Source organism: Carya illinoinensis, chromosome 4 (genome assembly GCF_018687715.1).
Source record: "Carya illinoinensis cultivar Pawnee chromosome 4, C.illinoinensisPawnee_v1, whole genome shotgun sequence".
In the NCBI taxonomy this organism is placed as follows: Eukaryota; Viridiplantae; Streptophyta; class Magnoliopsida; order Fagales; family Juglandaceae; genus Carya; species Carya illinoinensis.
This window is the reverse complement of record NC_056755.1, coordinates 27,797,445-27,821,383: the sequence shown is the minus strand read 5'-3', so window position 1 is coordinate 27,821,383 and position 23,939 is coordinate 27,797,445. Positions and strand designations below refer to the sequence as shown.

Sequence of the window (23,939 nt, the reverse complement as noted above, 5' to 3'; positions counted from 1 at the left end):
CTTTATTGTAGTATTTTCTTAATTACTTTTCAAGAGTATAGTTTCCTTGTATAACTTTCCTTGTATAGTTCCCTTATAGAAGACAGCTTGTAAAACATCTATATGTATGAATAATAACATCCTCTCTATCTCAACACGTGAGATAGTTTCGTCTCAATATTTTCTATAGTTTCATTAGTCAATATGTTGGCAACGTTGGGTCGTGCAAATGGTGCTGGCGTTTAGACTTTTTCTAGAAGTAAATGGAGATGTCGTGGTACCATTCTACAACTTTGCCGAAAAATTGTAGTTAAACGCATAAAGTGATGGTCCTTTTCATGGTAGTAGTTGGGAATAGGAGTTCTTCTAATATTATTAGACTAATACTTTATAAAGTATTTTTGTCTTATTTTCATTCCATTATAAAAACTATTATGTTTTTATCATTTTTAGATTATTTATATTATAAAAAAATTAAGATTAAAAGTTGGTGGCTTAGCAACCAGAGCCAATCTTTGAAAATAATAATAATAATAATAATAATAATAATAATGCTAATATTGTCCATAAACCATGGTTGATGCTTATGCCCTTGGAAGCATGAAAAGGCTTCTAACTATAATAATAATAATAATAATAATAATAATAATAATAAAAGTCTTCATCCCTTTCATACCATTGAAATTGTTGATGATGTCCGGAACTGAAAGTCTTCATCCCTTCCATTAATTAAAGAAAACGCTTGTGGTCCCAAGTTAATACAGTGAAATGCATTGACCGCCGACCCGGAAAAAAAAACACAAAAGGAATGCCGTGGAAAGGAAATTAATCATCAAATCATCCAACTTGTCGATAGTCCTGCTTTGTTCGTGCACCAACTTTCATTTTCTTGTCTTTTATTTGCCCGGACATGAGCCATTTCAAACAGAGAGAGATCCAAGGGGATAAGCATCTGCTGAAGGGGAAATGCAAATTCTACACTACTTCATTTCTTTTAGTCAAAAAACAGAGTCCGTTGAATTATTCAACTTCTAATAAAGGCACCAACACAAACATAAATTCAGCCAACTAGTTCTCTGGTCTTCATAAATGCCTTCCTAGTCTTCAAGGCATAAACTAACCTGTCCATTTTGTGGAACATGGCAATTTCCTCAAGATGGCTGTTCCTCCTCTCCGCCATTGTCATACTAACTGCACAAGCCGTCGCGCAAACACACAAACTCTGTTTTAACGACAAGGGCAACTACACCTCCAACAGTAGCTATGACAAAAATCTGAATCACATCCTCTACTCCCTCACCTCCGGCGCCAGAGTTAACTATGGGTTCTTTAATTCCTCTTATGGCAACAACTCTGACGAAGTACACGCGATCGGACTTTGTAGAGGGGATTATAACTCGGATGACTGCCGCAGTTGCCTCAACAACGCTGCGTCTGTTCTTAAACAGAACTGTCCCGTTCAGAAGGAGGCAATTTTATGGTACGACTACTGCATATTTCGCTACTCAAATCGCTCTATTTTTGGCGTCTCGGAAACTGGTCCTACATTCTTTGGTCCTAGTTTCTCTACGTGGATCGTGAATAACGTATCGGCCAATTATTTGGATCGGTTCAATGATGTTCTAAGGACCTTGTTGGAAGGCTTAAGAGATGAAGCTGCAGCAGGTGGTTCTCTTCGTAAGTACGCAGTAAATAACACAATTGCACCCCAAAACATGACGCTATATGCACTTGTGCAGTGCACGCCTGATTTACCTGAGAGAGAATGCTACTCATGCTTAACTGAGGCATTCCAAAATATCCCGCAATGTTGCAGTGGGAAGACAGCAGGTAGAGTGGTTAGCCCCAGCTGTAATTTCAGGTTTGAGACCTACCAATTCTACAACCCTATAGCCGAGGCGTTGCAGCAGTCGAGCTCGTCGCCACTAGCACCACCAGTTTCTCCGCCTGAATCTTCAGACAATACCAACAGTACTCCGAGTGCAGGTAATCACGCCATCCTTATCACAATTAAAAGGACAGTGTTACTCCCACAGCGGGAGTCCACTGAAACCTCAACCGAAATGGATAATATTGTTTTTTCTATCTGTTTTTTGTTTTTTATCAAATATTTTTTTAAATTTAATAAAAATATTTTAAAAATAAATAAAAATTTATTAAAAAATAACCACTTAACTATTAAGTAGAAGAAAATAAAACTAGAGAAACGGTGGCCACCATCGCTGACGACCATTGTGTACGTACGCCGCATTTCCCTTAAAAGAAATACACATCCTATTGTTTATTTTTTCCATTTTAGCAATCAGTTGCTTTCGTCTTTGTTTCCTCGATTCTTCTGACAAAAATGCAGGTCCGATTGAGTTGAACAACCAAACACACCCAGTCAGATGATCTATCAATAGTAGTAAATAGTTTATAAACAGTAATTAATGGTAGTAAAATAATATGAGAATATTTGACAATAATTGTATTCCAAAATAGGCTCTTAGTCATCATAAAAGTAATCAATATTGATTGATTAGCTGGCACTCATTCTTGTTAAAAAACGATGTAAGAAAGTAAAGTAATACAAGAAATAGTTCACATAAAATAGATATTTAAATAGTTCAATAAAAGACTTACGTCTATGGAGCTACAAATGATTTTATTATCTTGAGGAACGATAAAATACAATTTGGGATGAAATACATTGTTTTAGACCGGCCATACTGTTAATAATTTACACATATATAGGGTTGTATAGTGGAAACTCAAATTTCACCATTACTGGATTATTCGCTTGAAGTTTCTGTCTAATGTTTGCTCGAGCGACATGTTGAGCAAGTGTTGAGTGAACTTTCTGCATGCTTTGCCCCCAAACTGCTTGTCCATGTTCACTTCGGCTTGGCCAATAATTGAAACTCCACAAAAAATCCTAATGAATCATTGACAGATTAGATTGTCGAATTAGGTCACTACAAGAATAAACAGATTTCACAAATCCAACACTCGTATTGAGATAGACATAACAACTAAACATGTAGCAGTCACATGTGTAATTCTTTTTATAAATGCATTTACACATTTCAAGTCGTAAGATCGTAAGATGATGAATCCACAGATATGCAATTCAGTTTCTCATTTCTTTCTTTCTCTCTATTATGTCCCTTTGCAATTTCCTCATGTATAATTTTGCGCTACTTCTCTGCACTCTTGGACAAAGTTATTAGGGCAGTCCAGGTTTTATCATATACCATTTCTGTTAAAAAAAGTGTAATTATACTAATAATATTATGTACAAGACCGACCCCAACCAAGTCCTCCTGTCCATCTCCTCCAATCCCATTATTGACAAAGGGTTTTATACAATCTTGAGTTAGATCAAGATACTGGAATAAAATATTTTTGTATCGATATGTTTTGACATGCCGTTTCGAGATAGTCCTTATATAGATAAATTAATTATGTATATAATTATATTATAGAATAACTAGAATATATATATGAAATATAATATATATCAACATTAATAAAAATGTGCTCTGGAAACCTATTAGAGCATTAGTGTTGGATTTGTCATCCTTGTTAACATTTGGGTTGGACTCTCAGTAACTCAGGTCTTTGGTCTTGGGCCTATGAATACAAATAAAAAATCATGAGACGGGGGTTGTGGTTGTGGTCGGGGAGTCTCCGATACCAAAGTCAATATTGTCTTAGGTTCGGTTTGGACATTGAGAATTTTTACATGAGGATTTTGAGTTTTAAGATGAAATCTTAAATATTATATTTTAATATTATTATTTTTTTAGGATTAAAAAAAATTAAATTATTTATTATATTTTATATGAGTATTTGGAAAAGTTGTAATGATGAGATGAGAATTTTGAGTTTTTTTAATGGCCAAACCGAACCTTAGAGTTTTGTTCGAGTGAATAGAGAGTTAAGAGAAACTTCTTCATACCTGGGCATTGCCTTATATACTTGGTTTTTGGGAGTACATATCACCTCAACTATCTCCTTAGTTAGGTCTCATAAATGCGGTGTGACCTCTTGGCGTGGCGCAATAAATGCAGTGTGGGTTCTCGTCCCATTTGCCTAATCACAAGGACACTTCGTCAATTCCTCTCTACCTATTGTCAGTAGATCAAGGGCTCCCAGTGTTTACCGCTTACCTGCCTACACAAGCTCTCTAAGGCTAGGCCCGTAAGGGGAGGTTGGGGGCCCGCTTACCTGTACTTGATTACATCCATTATGTCCCTCCTCATTGATGCTATCAAGCAGTTCTTTCCATGTCTCTTTGTGCAGTTCGTGCTGCAGGATTTGCGTCAGGCTTGCAGTCTCCATGGGGCTCGTGTGTTCCCATGACTTCAGGATACGAACCGTCATCGGGGTCTATATAAACCCCCTCCTTTGGCCATATATAGTCCCTTTGCTTCCTTTTCCATTCCTTGAGTCCCTTTTTCCCTTGTCTTTCTACCTTGAATCCCCTTTCGTCCTCATACATTTATGGCCTCGAAGAGTTCTTCTCGTGCTGCCCTGAAAAGCACCAAAGACCCTAAGCCTGCCTAGCCTGCAGGTTTCCCTTGAGGCTTTGGGATTGCAGAACTAGCAAAGGCCCCCACAAAGGCCCAGGGATTCGACATTTTCTCATGGCGGTCGGTGGTAACCCCTAGTGAGTTGGAGTTGCTGATGACGGAGTACGAGGTGTCTGGTGTCGTCGATTTGGTGGTACCATCGCTAGACGAAGGTGCTATAGATTCTGAGGGGTTTGGTTCCAAGGTTGTGCTACCCTACCATGTTTTCTAGCAGCCTTAGATTGTCGTTTTGTCATCCAGTGCATGATATGTTGGACTTTGTGGTTGTGGCTCCTACTCAACTCCACCCTAATACATAAAGGATCCTAATGTGCTACTACGTGGCCTAGAAGAGGCTAGGTTTGATCGACCTGACCCTACCACTCTAGAGTTCCTCCTCATCTACAACCTTATGAAGCAGAGTAGGAATACTTGTAGTTTCCATTCTATCCAGGTGCTGGCTCGTCTAGAGCCACATTACAACAACTTGAAAGGATGGCACAGTTGCTTCTTCTTCATGTGCAGCAAGGGGTGAGAGTTCCCGTCGGGCAGACTGACCCTTGGGAATGCCTTGTCCGAGCCATTTAGGGGGTTTTGAAGGACAACAAGGTCGTTAAGTTCCTGGTGACACGCAAGAGATTGAATGCATTGAGATTTTACGCGCTTGAGTGAAGGCCCACCCAGTTGAAGTCCTTTTGGACATCCTGCTATTTGACGACAGCTTGTAGCGATACTTACCTCCCCCAGCCAACCTGTGTTATATGGACCGCACCATCCCAATGCGGAGGCCGGTCCCCAAACTAGCAAGTGTTCCCCAAAGCCTGCCATTAAAGGGGAAAGTGAAGAAACCTAGGAGGGAATCCCCATCTAGGTTTGATTCTGACGAGGTGTCTATCCCCCCTCCAGGAAAATCTTCAGCCGAGGTGCTCGTTCAACAGCCTATTTTTGCCAAAGAAAGTGTTGGTGTTTGTGCCACCTCTCTGGGCCACGCCATCTCTCGTACCTCCCCGTCACTAGGGCTATGCGGCCTCTCTCCAGTAGGTCCATGCTAACCCTCTACGTTCATCCCAAATCATTCAAGGAAGGGGGTGGGGGGGGAGGGGACACTTCTTCTTTAACCACTCCAGGCAATAGAGGATCTACAGAGCTTTCACTTGGCGAGTAACTCCTCGCCATGTGATTCCATAGAGTTCTTCGGGATTGCCCTCTCCACAAGTCGGGGGTCACACCCTCTCAGTTGATGTCAAACTCAAAGGGGTGCCCTCCCCTACACCTGAGGAGCATCTTTCTGGGGGCGAGGATCTTCTCGAGCAGGTGTCCATCTTGGACTCCCCCATTCCTTACTTTATGAAGATCTAGCAAATTTCTCTCCTTTTTGTAAAGGCTTTAATCATCCACCCACCCTTTTGGTGCCCCTCGGGGAGATAAGTAGTCGTTGGGATCTTGCCAATGGAGATTTCTGTTGGTGGAGATAGGGACTTTACATAATATATTCCTGAAAAACTACAATTCCATTACATGAGTTTATACTATAAATCATAGGAGTGTAAATTACAAATTACAAAGTATTTAACAATAAAACATTCATAAATGTTCGGCATGCCACGGGTGTGGCGCTCATTCCCTCAGGACTCTCGAAACCAGTAGGAGCCTGGGTGGTTGTTGGCAATGACCATGTAGGGGCCTTACTGCTGAGGGCCCAACTTCCCCTCGTCTCGGGTAGTGGTTCCCGTCTGTGGGGGAGGTTAGGCCACCATGGAGGCTGGTTTTGCCTGTTGACATTCTTAGGGGGGTAGGTTGTTTGGGCAGTCTGGGACTGGACCCGCTATCGCCTGTTGACTCCTAGGAGGAAGGTAAGTTGTTAGGTAGCTGGGGGCTGGCATGCACTTCTTCGTGGGAGAAATCACGTAACTTTAGGAATTACACCCATCCCGTTGGTACCCCATGGGGAAGGTAAATGTCAAATGGTCAAGTAGCTATCCGCACTTCACTGTGATGGGGACGGGGTAAGTTGTTCGGGTAGTTGAGAAGCTGGTCTTGCCTAATGACCCTCAGGGGTAGGTAGTCTATTCAGGTAGTTTGGGATTGGACCCTCTCCTCGCCTGTTGACGTTACAAGGAAGGTAAGTGAAGGTCAAGTTGGTGTTGAACCCACTCTTCATCTTGGTGGAGGTCAGAGTAAGTTGTTGTGTAGCCATGAGGCTGGATCCGTTCTCCTCCGTGGGGGAGGTAGGGCCACCGTGTGGGCTGGTCCCACCTGTCGACCCTCGCGAGGAGGTATTCTATTCAAACAGTTTGGAATCGAACTCGCTCCCTCTTGTTGACGCTCATAAGGAAGGTAAATTGTCGAGCAGTTAAGGGTTGGCCCGCACTCAACCGTGGAAGGGACATAGTAGCCCGAGGCATTGCACCCATCCCTTTGGTGCCTCATGGGGAAGTAAGTAATTGCTTGGATTTTGCTAATAGATATTTTCGTTGGTGGAGATGAGGAGTTTACATACTTTATTCTTGAGAAACCACACTTCCATTACATGAGTTTGCACTGTCAATCATTGGAATTTAAATTACAAATTATAAAGTATTTAACGCTGAAACATTTGTAAATATTCAGCATTCCATTGGTGTGGCAGCTCATTCCCTGGGTCTAGGAGTTAGTAGGAGCTTGAGCGGTTGTTGGCGATGACCATGTAGGAGCCTTCCCAATGAGGGTCGAGCTTCCCCTCGTCTAGGGTAGTGGTTCTAGTCCGCTTCAGCATGAGGTCCCTAACCTTGAACGTCTCGGGCTTACTCTCTTGTTAAAGCATCACTCCACCCTTCTTTTATTGACGACCGTTCTTACCTCCACCTTAAGCCTTCTTCCAACAGTTCAAGTTGTTCTTTGAGTCATTTGTCATTGGAGTCTTGCTTGAAGTGTTGAACCCAAAGTTTTGAAATCCATTCTGGAGAGCATTCCAGTTGAGGCACTAGAATGGAATATTTTAGAACGGGTACGTTTTGGTGTACCATTTCAGGATAGACATAAAATAAAAAATGTTATATAAAACAAAATATCAAAAACTAGCATGTAATAGAATGCTGAAGTCTGCATGAAAAGAAAAAAAAATGCATAAATGTTAACGAGAACAAATAACAGGCAAGAGGCATGAATCATGATTGCATTGCTTTTAGGCTAATAGGCTTTTAGCCTTTTGGGGAGATTTTGAGAGATTTTGGACAGTAATCATGTAATTTTTTTTTGGGGGGGGGGGGGGGGGGGGGAAGAAAATGAGGGTAGTTGACCATACAAATACCAATTTGTCCCTATTGTTGAGTTGATTTACACAAAAACCATTGATTTCACTTTATCTCTCTATTTCTATTCATTTTAGACCAAAATCTTTATTTTGGCCAGAATATTGAAATCCAGCCTAAATGGACCAAAACTGGTCAGAATTTGATCTAGTACGGAACAATGACCTACCCCATGCTGGTCACTGTTTCGATACGGAAAATTCTGACTATTCCGGCCAGAACAGAATAAATTTCAAAACTTTGGTTGTACCCTGTAGGTGGGGATCCCAACTTTGACCGACATTATTGCCAAGTGGCTGTAAGTAAGGGTAAATGGGGTTTCTCCCGTTGGCGTCCTCACCATGACCTGATATGCCCACAGAATTGTAGGGAGCTCCTCCACCCAAGCGCTCTTGCTGTCACTAAGCTTCTTCTTAAGTATCCCTATTAGAGTCTTGTTAGTCGCTTCCACTTGCCCATTGGACTAGGGGTGTCCTGGAGACGAGTAGCAGAATTTGATTCCTAAGTCCCAACACCAGTATCGATAGTGGCCAAAGTCGAATTGTCTCTCGTTGTATAAGATGATGCTACGAGGAATGCTGAACCTACAAAAGATGGTCTTTTGTAGAAAACGTGTGATGTTGCTCATTGTGATTGTTGCCATTGCCTCAGTCTCTACCCACTTGGTGAAATAGTCTACCGTGACCATCATGAACTTCACTCCCCCTTTGCCCGGGGGGAGGGGCCCACCAGGTTCGACTCCCCACTAGGCAAAGGGTTAGGGCGAGGTGATGGATATCAATTCTTCCAGCGAGCGATGGCGCACCCTGAAGTATTCTTGACACCTTTTACACTTCCACACATATTCCTCGGCATCCTTAAGGGCATGCAACCAATAGTATCCCACCCACTTACTTTGCCTGCCACCATCTTTCCTCCGGAGTGGTTGCCGTAGATTCTGTTATGTATCTCTACTAACAAGTATTGGGCCTTTTCAAATGAGATCCACCTCATGAGGGGTGTGGAATACCCCCTTCAATATAGGATTCCATCGACTATGATGTATCGTGCTACTTTGGTCCTGATCTTCCTGGCTTCTCACCTATCGTCGAGCATCTCATTGGTGTCCAAATATTTGATTATGTCTAGCGCCCATTCCGATGCTCTTGGTTCAACCTCCATTGCCTCAATTCCCACAGCACTCTCGACGTTCCTGAACACTATTTTCTCTGGGAGAAGGGCACTCTTGTTCAGATGCTGATCTTGTCAGCTTGTTTGTCTTGTGGTTTTTGGCCGTCAGAATTTGCTGAATCTGAAAGTACCTGAAGTTGGTGCGCCCAGCCTCTATCAGCATTAAATACTTTTTCAATTTCTCGCTCTTTGTTGCGAATTCCCCTCATACTTGGATAACCACTACCTGGGAGCTAGCTCATATTTCTACTTCCTCAGCACCTAAGGACCTAGCGAGCGTCAGGCTAAAGAAAAACACCTCGTATTCTGCCTTATTGTTTGTAGTTTTGAACACCAGTTTGATAGCATAGTTATGCTCTTCGCCCTCATCTATAACTATATGCACTCCCACTCCCTCTCTAGCCCAGCAAGACAAGCTGCAAAGGCTTGCTAAAGCCTTTGAACTGTGGCACGAAATCCACCAACACCTACCCTATGATTGAAGTTCGCGATGCGTACTGGATGTTGAATTCACTTAACTCCAAGGCCCAATTCATGAGGTGGCTTGAGGCATCCGACCTTTGCAGGATCTTCTTCAGGGGGGGTCTTAGTGAGAACTTTGATTGGGTGGGTTTGAAAGTATGGGTGGAGTTTTCCGGTGGTCACCACTAAGGCGAAGGTGAGTTTCTCTATGTGCGGGTATCTGGCCTCCGCTCCTGGATAGGCTCGGCTAGTGTAGTATAGGGGTCTTTGGACCTTGCATTCGTCTTGTACCAAGGCCGAGGAGGAAAAGAAAAGAAAAATAAAAATAAAATAACCCCAAGGGGTTGTCCCAAGTGGTGAAGGCCTTGGTCTTGGGATATCACTCCTTCCAAGATCTAAGGTTCATCACTTTATGGATGCAAACAATCTTTTGGAGCCACACCCTCTAGTAAAAAGCCAGCAATTTAATTAGTTTTGTGTAGGCAAATTTCGAGACTGCGGTGCACATGACTAAGATTTACTCTATAGGGATGGGTCTAAAGGGCCCTGCCTTGGAAAGGTTCTCAGACATAAAAGGAAGAAAAAGAAAAGAGTAAAATAAAAGCCACATCAAGTGTGGAGTGTGGGATGAATAGTAACTCATAAATAGCATATCTTCCTTTTTCTTCTAATTGTGATTTTCTTTATTAATTCTTATAAATGAAGTCCAGTCATATCTTTTCCTTTTTTCGTTTATGTTTTGGAGTTATTTCTTTATTATATATGTTGTACGTGATAAGTTGTGATTTGTGAGACAAATTAATTTGACTATTTCAAGTTAATTTGTAGTTGGCTTGCCTTTCAAAAATAGCGCGCTTTTGGTTTTTGCAGGAACTAAGAGAAACACAACTCGAATTGCCGTCATCATTGTTGTGCCCACTCTTGTTGTTATTGTACTGGTCATCAGTATGATTTATTTATTTATTTATAAGAGTGAGGAAGCGCAAGGATCATTTTGAAAGTAAGTACAACATGGTTTTTGACATCTTGTATTCCTCGTTATTTTTGAGATTTTGAAGGCTATTTTCCTATATTATATAACTGTTCCAAAAACTCATGACTTTCTTTTTTCACTTGCATAATGTGTACACTGGGTTTTGAGGAAAAATAAAATGTTTTTTTTTTCTTGTAAATGGTTCCACTCTCTGTTATTAGTTATCAGAGATATGAATCCACAAATCAAATTAGATGCCATACCTTGTTGTATGCTTTCTATATTGAGCAAATTAATAAATCATTCATATATATCAACCCGGCTACCGTTTCCTTTCTGAAGCCATGGATGAAATTGAAAGCTTGGAATCCTTGCAATTCGATTTCGACGTTATTAAAGCTGCCACATGCGACTTTTCTAATGCAAATAAGGTTGGAAAAGGTGGATTTGGGCCCGTTTATGAGGTATGAAAGCAATATGGTATGTCATACCATTGTATTTAGTTCTTGAAAACTCATTCGAATTCTTTTTGTGCCTTATTCTCTCACATATTCAGGGTAAGCTTCCCAATGGACAAGAGATAGCAGTAAAAAGACTATAAAAAAACTCTGGACAAGGAAATTTGGAATTCAAGAATGAGGTTGTATTAGTGGCGTAGCTCCAACACCGAAATCTAGTAAGGCTTCTTGGATTTTGCTTGGAAGGGAATGAACGACTTCTTGTGTATGAGTTCGTACCTAACAGAAGCCTCGATCACCATATATTTGGTACCATTGCATTCTATGTTTACATTGGGATGAAGATATTTTCATTCATTTCCTTAAAAGGTTATAAATTTTTAATATTTGACTGAGTACGTACAATTCCATGCATATGTAGATCCCAAGAAGAGTGCAAATCTAGATTGGGCGAGTAGATATAAAATTATAAAAGGCATTGCTCGAGGGCTTTTATACCTTCACGAGGATTCTCGACTTCGGATTATTCATCGTGATCTCAAAGCTGCTAACGTTCTATTAGATATAGAAATGAATCCTAAGATTTCAGATTTTGGCATGGCAAGGATGTGTGTACTAGATCAGACTGAAGGCAATACAAACAGAATTGTGGGGACCTAGTAAGTATATATACATATCCAAATAGGCTAGAGCTAATGACTACAATTTTGCATTTTCTATATGATTGATTTATATTGGTTATTTGCATCAAGAAAGGCATATAAAGAGATGGAAATCAAATCAATTGAAAATAATAACCAAAGCTCTACTGCCATCAAATTGACGTTGAGTTTATTAATATTTATATGTAGTGGATATATGGCACCGGAATATGCAATGCTTGAGCAATTCTCGATCAAGTCAGATGTTTTTAGTTTTGGTGTACTGATGCTAGAGATTGTAAGTGGTCAAAAAATTACATCTTTCCGTGAAGGGGAGAATATAGAGTACCTTCTAAGCTATGTGAGTGTATACATAAATTATTAGACGGCCTCTGCTCTTTGTTAAAGTGAAAATCAGTAATATTCTAAACTATTTTCTTTGACATGTATGCGTGAATTAATGTATATCTTTAGGCTTGGAAAAACTGGAGAGAGGGGACAGCTGCGAATCTCATAGATCTCACATTGAGGAGTGGTCCACTGAGCGAAATGACACGATGTATTCAAATTGGATTGCTGTGTGTTCAAGCAAATGTTGCCGACAGACTAGACATGGCTTCAGTTGTTCTTATGCTTAATAGCAATTCCATTGCTCTTCCTTTGCCCACACAACCAACAAGTTTTGTGCAAAATGGGGTTCCATTGGCCACATCAATGAAACTGGACACTGCTTGCAGGCCAATGAGTCAATACGAGGTTTCGATTACCGAGTTAGATCCAAGGTAGTCTTTTGTGGGTGTGACCACGGCTTATGTGTTTTTGTGCAAATTTCACTTGCTATTACATACGATTCATTTGATGTCTTAAGGTTGTAGTCTTCTCTAACTCTTGATTCATTAGCTATGATTCATCTGATGTGCTTACATCAAGAACCAAAATCCAACCAATATATAAAGAACTACCAAGTCAAAATCACAAATCAATTTCTCTTCCAGTGAAAAAGAAATTTACATAGCATTTGTACAAGAAAGACACCACGCACTGATCAAGATGTTGACCTCGTCAAAGCCTGAGACTATAGACCTGCTCATATTCTAAAATTATTTTATGTATCTCTTAGTACAAAAAAAATTGACGCAAGGTAATATTGGAAGAGCATTTGCTCAAGTATAATACATGCCTATTCAAGTTACAACATCATGTCAATTGTTTTTGTTAAGGGTGGGAGTGCTGTCAGTACTTTTGTGATTTGGAAAAAAATGAATTGAAGTACCTATTGATCGAACAAATTTATAATTTGATGGTGACACTACAAATTGAGCATTAATATATGTATAGGCTAATATAAGATATATATTTCTACTACACACTGCATATGGCCAAGCTATAGGTTGTCTCACTTCTACAACAACTACAAGTCGTTTAGCTAGAAGTCTCAAATCTGGAAAGGGATGATTTGTACATATATTCTGTTTTCCTTGCTTTTAATTATTACTCTTTTCATTTTTGGTAGATATTTTTCCTTTATTAGTTGGCTTCTATTTTTGGTATGCTTTCGGTTAGTTTGTTAGACAGAACGTGTATATGAGGGTCAGTATGTATCGAGCCTTTGATCTTAAGAGGAATATACAATATACTTTTTCCATCCTTCGTGCATATGCTCTCTATACTTCTTCTTCTCTGGAGTATTACTTGGTATCGAGAGCCTGAAAGCACCCATTCATGGAGGATTTCCAGGAAGATTCCGATGACTCTTCCTCAAACAGCCCCCATAACCCCTTAGTCCATTCAGGCAATAACTCAAACACTCCCCTTGCCACAAATATGACCCGATTCTTGAACCTAATTAATCCTATCAATCCATTTCACTTGGATACAAGTGACAATCCTATTATGATTTTGGTCCCTGATTTGCTCACCAGTGATAATTATGCTACTTGGTCATGTGCAATGCTACGAGTCCTTTGTGCTAAAAACAAATTGGGCTTCATCACTAGCACTATTCCTCAATCCATTGACCTAGAAGACCCTCTCCATGACCTCTGGGAACACCGCAATGATATGGTAGTTTCATGGCTTCAAAACTCTATAATCCCCTCCATCAAATCTAGCATTGCATTTGTTGATAATGCCCGTGACATTTGGCTTGATCTCCAGGATTGGTTTTCTCAACAAAACGGGCCTCGCATTTACCAACTCAAGAAGACCTTAGCTAGCCTTCTCCAAGAAACCAACACTGTAAGTGTTTACTTTGGCAAGCTAAAAACCATTCCGGATGAATTGTCAATTTATGATTCCATTCTAGTTTGTAATTGTGGATCTATACAAATCCTCTCATACCATTATTAGCATGATTGTGTTTTTCAATTTTTGATGGGTTTGCATGACATTTATTCTCCTGTTTAAGACCAAATCATACTTTTAGATCCCTTACCTACCATTACCGAAGTGTTTTCCCTCATTCAACAACAAGAACACAATCATCAACTCATCTCTAATTCCCCCTCACCTGACTCTATGGCTTTTGCCATTAGACATTCCCAAACCCTGCCAAATACTCACCTCAATTCAAACCCAAGAAAGAAAGAGCCTACTGCACCCACTACAAAATGACAAGACACTCTTTTGAAACATGTTTCAAGGCTTGTACTGCTAAGGCACCTGTATGCTCCCATTGTCATTTATCTGGCCACACAATGGAGATATGTTACAAGCTCAAAGACTACCCACCTGGACACCAATTATTCAACAACTCCCAAGGTTCTAATGTTCTTGCTGCTCAATTTTTTTTACCCCATACCCCTGACCTTGATGACATCAGTGATGGTCGCATAGGTATAAATAAGTCTCAGTACCAGCAATTAATGGCTTTACTTCAGCCAAGGGAGTTTTCCATTGCTGTTCAACCCTCTGCTAATCAGATTCAGTCCAACATTTCCACCACTTCGACTTCACATATCTCTGGTATCTCTCTTTGTTTATCCACTTGTGCACACAACAATTTGTCATCTCAAGATGTCCCTTGGATCATCGATATTGGTGCAACATACCATATGGCCTCACCACAATTACTGCCACTGTTTCACATTCTGTTAAATTGCCAAATGGAACCAATGTTCTTGTTACACACACTGGCACTATCTAGTTAACACCCTTAATTTGTCTCCCAGAAGTTTATGTGCCTCGTCTTTTAAATTTAATCTAATTTTAGCCAAGAAATCGGCTGCCAATCTCACATGCTGTCTAGTTTTCTTCTATGATTTCTATCTCATTCATGACCTTTTATCTTGGACAACGATTGGGAAGTGTGAGGTGAGGAATGGCCTATACTACTTGCTTAACACTGATGTCTTTCCTTCCACTCTGATCACCACACTTTCACACCTCTCAAATGTCCAGAATTTTGTCACAACTTTTGTTTTAAATACTGTTGGTATCACTGACCTATGACATTGTCCACTAGGCCATTTTTCCTTTGCAGTTTTAAATCTGATTACAGATCCTATTGTAAAGAACAACATTTCTACTATTAATACAAAGTCTTCTTACATTTGTCCATTGACAAAATTTCATAGACTTCCATTTCCTCACAGCACACATAAAACCTCATGACCTGTTGAAATTGTGCATTGTGACCTCTAGGGACGTTGTTCTGCCCCTGCCTATGATGGCTCTAAGTATTTTCTCACATTAGTTGATGACTTCACTCGAAGCACATGGCTATACCTTCTTCACACTAAAGTAGAAACTAGGAAAAGCATAGAATCCTTTGCAAATTTGGTTGAAACTCAATTTGACCTTGAAATCAAAATTTTAAGAAGTGATAATGGAGGAGAATTCCAAATGAAAGAGTTTTTTTAATAACAAAGGGATTATACATAACACAAGTTGTGTTGCCACCCCTCAACAAAATGAAATTGTGGAGAGAAAGGACCAACACTTACTTAATGTGGCTTGTGCTTTAAAATTTCAAGCTGGTCTCCCTCTTGAATATTGGAATGATTGTGTTTTAACAGCCACATATCTTATATTAACTGATAAATTATGGCGTAAAAGAAAATTCAATGACGTGGCAGGTTTCTCTCTAGGAAGTACGTAACCCTAGGGTTTGCATGGAAAACCCTGTAGCGCCGTTCTCGTCCACTACTGGCCAGCCACTGGGGGTGCCTGAAATGGTGGCTGCTGTGGCTCTCTCTTCTTCGTTGCATGCTGCTGGAGTTGGCTCTCGGAGGGGCTTTTTAGATGTGGTGGTTAACCGGCCACAACCTTTGCCTTCCTTGGATATTTCAGTACGTGAACCACGTTTTGTGGATGGGGAGATGTTCTTCACTTTCTCTCCGGCTGAAGTAGCGAAATCGGCAGAGCCTTTTCGTTTTGCAGTTGTTCTGAAATTTCAATGGCGCCAGCCTTCTTTGGATCAGATTAGAATCTTTATTAAAAGCAGATGGGGTCTTAAGGCTATGCCGGTGGTCGGTCAGTTGAGAAACTCTCGGAATATATTGGTTCGTTTGATTAATGAGGGTGACTTTGTATCGGTTATGGCAAGAGGATGTTCAGACGTGAATGGTGTGCCGTATAAGATCTTCCACTGGACTCTGGGTTTTAATGAAGAGGCTGAGCCCCCGTTGGTCCCTGTTTGGCTTACACTACTTGGATTACCACCGAATTACTTCCAAATGTCCATGTTGAAGAGTTTTGGTGATGGTTTTGGCCGGTTCTTGAAATGTGATAATGCTACGTTGTGTGTGACCAGACCGGAAGCGGCTAGAATTTGTGTGGAGTTGGATGTATCGGCTCCGTTGAAGAATCACTTCTGGATAGGATCACCTGGGCTGGAGAGCAGTTTTTTTCAGGAAGTTATTTTTGAGAACTTACCGATGTATTGTAACTGGTGTAGGAAACAGGGGCACTCGGAAGGTTCCAGCAAATCTAAAAATCAGTACAACATGAAGAGGAAAAAGAAAATGGATTCGGTTGATAATGGGAAGGGGCTAGAAACCAAAGTATGGAAGGTGGTAGGGGAGAAGAAAACAAAGGAGAAAGTGCAGGCTGGAAACGAGAAGCAGGAAATATCGAGTAGTCGACGGCAAGCAATTTTGGATCGGATTGCCCAGAAACAGAGTATTGCTCTGTCTGACCAGATGGAAACCTTATTTATGGATGCTAATGGTGTTTTATTTTCACAGACCCGAGCTCTCTTGGAGGATAAAGAGATGAAAAGGATTGAAGACACTCAGCTGACGGAACATGAGGAAGAACGTGATGCGGAACCGAACGTCTATGGGAGTCAATCGGCTGGTAAGTTGTCTTGGTTTGAGGAGTCTGAAGAGCTGGATGAAAAGGATGAGGGTGATGGTTTGGTACATATCCGTGGGTCCCCTAGAAGCTCTCTAAAGCTGATTGATGAAGCTCTTGAAGGAGAAGTTTGCTGCAATGCTATAGGTACTAAAAATTGTTTGAGGTATCCTTTTTTGGCACATTCTTTGACTGATAATGATAATGAGGATGAGATTGAAGAATTGGCTACTAAATGTTATGAGTCAGATAGTGAGATTGAAGTTCCGAAAAAAAGAAAATATCGTGGTAATAAAGCAAAGAAACCGATTGTTGTTCTTGAACGAACGACACGTTCTAATAAACATTATTAAATGATGAATATTCTTGTATGGTGATAAAGGGTTAGAATTGCATAATTAAGTTGTTTAAATGAGTGATTTATTTTATCAAATAAGGATTGAACACTTGATTATACATCAAATTCTAATATTGAATGTCAAATTAATTGATGCCAATATTTTTGCACATCAAAGTCTCATATTTGCCCTTGAAATACTTAAACTATAATATCATTTCATTTATATATTGTAGGGCATTTATGGAAGGAAAGAATGAATGGGACCTATGAGAAAAAAAAAGAAAAGTTAACTATGGTTTTATGGAATCTCATCTAATAGAGATCAAATGCACACATTCGGACACCATGCAATGGACTCACATACACACATGCAGAAAAATGCAAAAATACAGACCAACACATGCAACCATGCAGCAGACCAACACAGCACACATGCAGAAAATGCAACCATGCAGTGGACTCACACATGCACACATGCAGAAAAGTGCAGAAAGCATTCGGACACATGCAGGAACACATGCACACATGCAGACGCAGAGCAGCAGGAGAAGAAATGCACAATACACATGCAAAACAAACTCATTCGGACAGCACACATCACATGGACAGCAAACAAACTCACTCGGCAATACAATTATGCAGTGGACTCACAATGCACATGCACACACTCGGACAGCACCAGCAGAACACTCACAGCACTTGCAGAAAAATCTTCATGCAGCAAAGACACTCACACACGCTGGACAAACTCACACATGCAGCAGGAGAAGAAATGGACGATGCACATGCAGAACAGAAAGCACTCGGACAGCAGCTACTACAGCAAAAGAAAGAACATCACATGGACAGCACACATGCAGACATGCAGTGGACAGCACACATGCAGCATCATTCGGACAGCACTCAAACAAACCAGCACATGCAGACATGCAGTGGGCAGCACACATACAGCAGAACACTCATTCGGACAACATCACATGGACATCAACTCACACATACAGCAGACACTCGGACATGCTTTGATAGAACATGCACATGCAGCAGCAGATTTGTTCCCTCTTTTGTTTTAGAAGCTGGAGCAACAGGAGATCACATGGGATCATGGAAGGCAAGCTGTTCATTTCAGCTTTCTTGCTTCTGCACATGGAAGGTCACCACGGCATCACATGAGCAGCTCACAAGACACACGGCTATAAAAGGAAAGAAGGCTGAAATGGAGAAAGGAGGAGAGTTCGGTAGCTTAGTTTAGGAGTTCTTAGCTTCTTCTTTCTTTCATTTCGTAGAGTAGCTTAGCTTAGATTTTTATTTTCTTTCATTTGTTTTCTTTTTCGTTTAAGCTAGGAGTTGAGTAGCTTAGTTTGTATTTTTATTTTCTTTCTTTTGTTTTAGTTTTTGCGCAGCGAGTTTATCTTTCTTGCACTTTCTTTTGCTTTTTTTTTTATTCGGCTACAGCAGTAGCTTAGCTTGGAGTTTATTACTTTCTTTCATTTTCATTCGGTGTTGCAGCAGTTTTATTTTTATTTCATTTTCGTTTCAGACAGTATCTTTATTTTTATTCGGCTGTTTCTTCATTTTATTTTTCATGGTTGCTCTTCATTCTATTTTCTGCAATTTACGTTTCAGTTTTTATTTTAGTATTTGATCTCCTGCGGGCAGTGGCAACATCTTTAGGATTTATCTCATTCGGATATTTTCTCAGGTTTTGTCATGACTCAACTTAAATTTATTTTTATCGCTAGAAACATAATGTGTAGCTAATTTTTGAAGCTTGGGTTATGGAACGAAGCTTGATTTGTTTTGGATTCTAGATCGATGCAATATTTTGTTGTTAATTGTTGATTTTACTACGTTACTAGTCAGATTTAAATTGAAAATAGATTGCGGCTCTTGCTCTTGTTTTGTTGTTGATGTGAGGCACAACAAAAGCTTGAAAACTATCAAGGCCTCTCTCAGTTGTTTGTTAATGTGTGTTTGGCTAGTAAGGTAGAGAATCCCTTAGAAAAAAAATATTGCAAAACTTGAGCATAACTTTTTATCTTCCGTTTATCAATGCCTTGACTGGATTGTTAATCGAGAAAATTATTTAGAATCCGAAATAAAGAGAGTCTCATACCCAACCCAAGTGTTCGTTAATTTTTTTTTTTTTTAGAAACTCTAATTTCAGCTTCGATTAGCATTTTGCATTGCATTTGAATTTTCATCTCTCATACTTGATTCATTTGTTACTCACAAAACTCTTGTACGCTCTGATAACCCATTGTCCCTGTGGAATACAATCCTGGACTTATCCTTGATACAACTTGACACTTCTACACTTGGAAGCACATTCGACCACGAGTCATATGGAATATTAGAGGGATTTGTTCCTCGAAGGCAAGTTTGAGGCGGATCAATAATAAATACCATCCTTCAGTTGTGGCAGTTTTAGAACCTTTTCTTTCAGTCAATAAGTGTGCTCATTGGGCGCGGTGGTTACGTCTTCCAAATTTTTGTAATAATGTGGACGCAGGTGGTAAAGTTTGGTTGTTCTGGGCTAATGGCATAGAGTTTCAACTGCATTCAGTGATGGCTCAAGCTCTCTCAGGTTGGTTTTCTATTGGCAATTCTAGAGTGTTGACTACTTTTATTTATGCAAGTTGTTTTCAAGAACAGCGTCGGGTCCTGTGGTCTTATCTTCAGGATTTAGATGGTGGTGCAAATATACCGTAGTTTCTTGGTGGGGATTTTAATATTATCCGGTCTGAAGGTGAGAAAATTGGTGGAGTTTGTCAGTCTTCTCGGGGGCGGGACGAGTTTAATAGATGTATTCAAGATTGTAGTCTTGTTGATCTTCCTTATTCTGGCAATCGTTTTTCTTGGTGTAATGGGAGGTTAGGGGGTGGAAGAATTTGGGCTCAGCTTGATAGAGTGCTGGTGAATACTGGTTTTCTATCGAGGTTTCCTAATAGTTGTTTGATGTATCTTCCTCGAACCTCGTCTGATCATTGTCCTATGATTACTTCTTTATGGGTTGATAGGAGGGTTGGTCCTATACCTTTTCGTTTTCAAAGAATGTGGTGTTTGCATGAGGATTTTTTAGGTGTGGTTAGTGAGTGTTGGCGGCAAGAATTTCAAGGATGCCCGATGGTGAAAATTTAGTAGAAAATTAAAAAAATTGAAACAAGTGTTGAAGAAATGCAATAGGGAGGTCTTTGGTAAAAGTGGGAGTAGATCTTAAAATTATTGAAGAGGAGCTTCTTGAGTTGGAGAATAATGTGCAGCATAATTATACTCAAGATATGGAAGTTGAACTGTTGAGATGCAAGCAAAAGCATCTCCAATATTTGCATAGAGAGGAGATTATGGGGTGTCAAAAATCCAGAGTTAAGTGGATTTGTGAAGGAGATGAAAACACAGCTTTCTTTCATGCTTCTCTTAGATGTAAAAAGAAATTTAAGGCTTTAGAGAGTATGACGCTTGAAGATGGTAGTGTTCTTGATTCAGGTGAAGCAGTCCTTGAGGGGGCGGTTGATTTCTTCCAGCAGCAATTAACCACGTCGGCAGTGTCCTTTGAGGAGCCTGGTATGAATCTTATAACTCCTATTATTACTGAGGGATGATAACCAGTTTCTTTGCAGAGTTCCAAATTTGATGGAGGTTAAGAAGGGCGCTTTGGTCGATTCCACAAGATAGTAGTCCGGGGCCTGATGATTTTTCTGCTAGTTTTTTCCATCATGCCTGGGATATTATCAAAGAAGATTTATTGATGTTGGCGATTGAATTCTTTGAGGGTAAGCCTTTAACTACTTTCTTTGGGGCCACCAATATTGTGTTGATACAGAAAGTGGATGACCCGAGGGGTTTTTCGCAATTCAGGCCTATCAGTTTATGCTCTGTTGTTTATAAAATTTTAGCCAAGGTGATGGTGAATAGGTTGGAACCAATCATGCAGAAAATAATCTCTGAGGAACAATCAGCCTTTATTAAAGGTCGAAGCATTTTTGATAATATTTCTATTGCCCAAAAAATGGTTCAGATTATGAATAAAAAAGTGAGAGGTGGTAATGTAATGATTAAAATAGATATGGCAAAGGCGTATGACAGGGTAAATTGGAGGTTCTTGTTGGAGGTGATGAAGAGGTTGGGTTTCTCAGATCATTGGAGGGGCCTGATTTTTAATTGTATCTCTTCTCCTATGTGTTCGATGATGCTTAATGGTTCTTTGAAGGGTTTTTTCAAGCCTTCCCGTGGTATTAGGCAAGGGGATCCCCTATCGCCTTACCTTTTCATTTTATCCCAAGAATTGCTTTCTCGTATGATTAATGTTGATTTTCAACAGGAAAGAGTCAAGCTAATTTAATGCTAATGGGGGTACTCTGATCTCTCATTTGTTTTATGCTAATGATGTGCTATTTTTTCAAATGGGGGTAAAAGATCTCTTATGCAGATTATGAAGACTTTGCAAGCGTATCAATCTATGTCTGGGCAGATGATTAGTCCGGCTAAGTCATCTATTTTTTTCTCTTCTAAGTTTTTTGTTGCTAGAAAATTGGAGTCTTTGAGGATCACAGGTTTTATGGAGGGGAAATGGCCATGCACTTATCTGGGAGTTCCGCTACATGTGGGGCGGATGACTATCAGATTATTTGAGCCTTTGTTGTTAAAGTTGCAGAAAAAATTGGCTGGGTGGAAGAGTAACATTCTCTCTTTTGGGGGTAAGATTATTCTTCTCAAACATGTTTTATCTAGTATGCCAATTCATGTTCTTTCTGTTATGAATTTACCTAAGGGTGTGTTCAAGGCCATCAAAAGTATTTTCTCTAATTTTATTTGGAATTCGACTGATGATAAAAGAAAAAGAAAATGGGTTTCTTGGAAAAATATTTGTTTGCCGGTTGAGGAAGGAGGTTTGGGTATTTAGAATCTACATGATGTGCAAAAGTCTCTTTTCATGAAATTTGCATGGAAACTGTTGGAGGGGAACTCGGTGTGGGCAAAATTCTTTCTGAAGAAATATGTGGGTGGTAAGCACCCTATGGCTCTTTATAATTCCACAGGTTCAAGATTTTGGAAAGGTATTTTGTCAGTAATGCCGATTGTGCAACATAATTCATGTTTTTTGATTAGAAGTGGTGCTTGTAATTTTTGGTTTGATAATTGGTTGGGGGATGGGGCCATTGCTAATACAGAAGAGGTTAGTATAGATGAGAATTTATTGGTGGCTGATATCTTAAATAGTTCTGGATGGGATGTGGTTAAATTGCATTTGCTGGTGTCGGAAGAGATGGTTGAAAAAATTATTGCTTCGCCAGTTCAAATCTTAGGTGGCTCAGATGTGCGTATTTGGAAGCCTAATCCGGACGGTAATTTCTCTACCAAATCTGCTTGGCATTTAATTAGAGAGATAGGGACTATTTGTCTTTGGAAAAAATGGCTTTGGCATAGTATGGTGCCAAAAAAAATGTCTTTTGTTTGCTGGCGTGCTAAAAAACATGTTTTACCTGTGGATGACATCATTTCTAAGCTAGGAATTCCTCTAGCTTCAAAGTGTCATTGTTGTGTTTTACCACAACAAGAATCCATTGATCATATTCTTTGTAGTGGTGAGTTGGCTGCTATGGTTTGGAGGTATTTTGCAGATGTTTTGGTGGTTCGGTTGCCTAACCTCCAAAACTGGACTGTGGTTATGAATGTGTGGTGGTTTCGAGCGTCAGAATCTTCTCAAGTAAGTTGTTGTCGTGGCATCTTACCAATCATTATCACGTGGGCTTTATGGAGAGCACGGTGTGAGCATAGAATGGAAGGCAAGATTTCTAATTGGAGGGGTGTGGTAAGGAGGATCAAATTGATGTTAATTGATATTTTTTCCCCGCATCGAAAATTTGATAGATTGCATGCAAATGATATCAAGGTTTTACAAGAATTAAATTGCCCTTTTTCTCATGTTAGGGAAAAAAGTATGAAAGCTATAGCTTGGAGTAAGCCAAATGTAGGTCAGTATAAACTCAATGTTGATGGGAATTCGCTCAGAAATCCTGGGTTAGCAGGTGGAGGTGGGGTTATTAGAGATCATGATGGTAGAGTGTTGGCGGGTTTTTCTATTCATTATGGGCAGGTCTCCAATACTGTTGCTGAGGGGAGAGCTTTACTGGATGGGTTAAAGTTGGCACAACAGTTGGGTATTCGAGACATCTTGGTGGAGTCCGATTCAGATGTTATTGTAAAATGGATTCAGGCTGGGAAATGCAGTTTATGGTATTTGTGGGATTTTTGGGATGACATCTAGTGTTTGTTTGTTGGTTTACAGTGTTCCATCCAACATATTTTCAGAGAAGCAAACATGGTTGCAGACTATCTTGCCAAAGAGGGGGCTTTTAATAGAGGTAAGTTTTTAACAGGGTTGGCCCTTGATAGGGGAATCCTTCGTGGGTTAGTACGTACGGATATGTGGGTTCTTCCTTATCTAAGGATGTAATCATGCTATCCTTTTTGTTGTTAGCTCTTTCTTTGTTTTGTTTTCCTTTGATCACAGGGGTTTTTCTATTTTTTGTTTATCTTTTGTAAAATCCCTGTTGATAGTGATGTAACCACGGTTTTCCTCCGCCATATGTGAGGGTTGTCTTAATAAACTTGGGACAGGGCCGCTATGTGGGTGGCTACCGATTTTCAAAAAAAAAAAAAAAACAGCCACATATCTTATTAATAGGACTCCTAGTCCTTTGCTTAAAAACTAAACTCCATTTGAACTTTCATTTAAATCCCAACCCACTTATGCTCACTTAAAATTATTTGGATCTCT

At 40.0% G+C, this 23,939-nt stretch overlaps 1 pseudogene; it reads left to right on the top strand.

Moving 5' to 3' along the window:
- Positions 1 to 914: 914 nt before the first annotated feature.
- Positions 915 to 15,172, top strand: LOC122308348 (annotated as a pseudogene).
- The last annotated feature ends 8,767 nt before the right edge of the window (positions 15,173 to 23,939 follow it).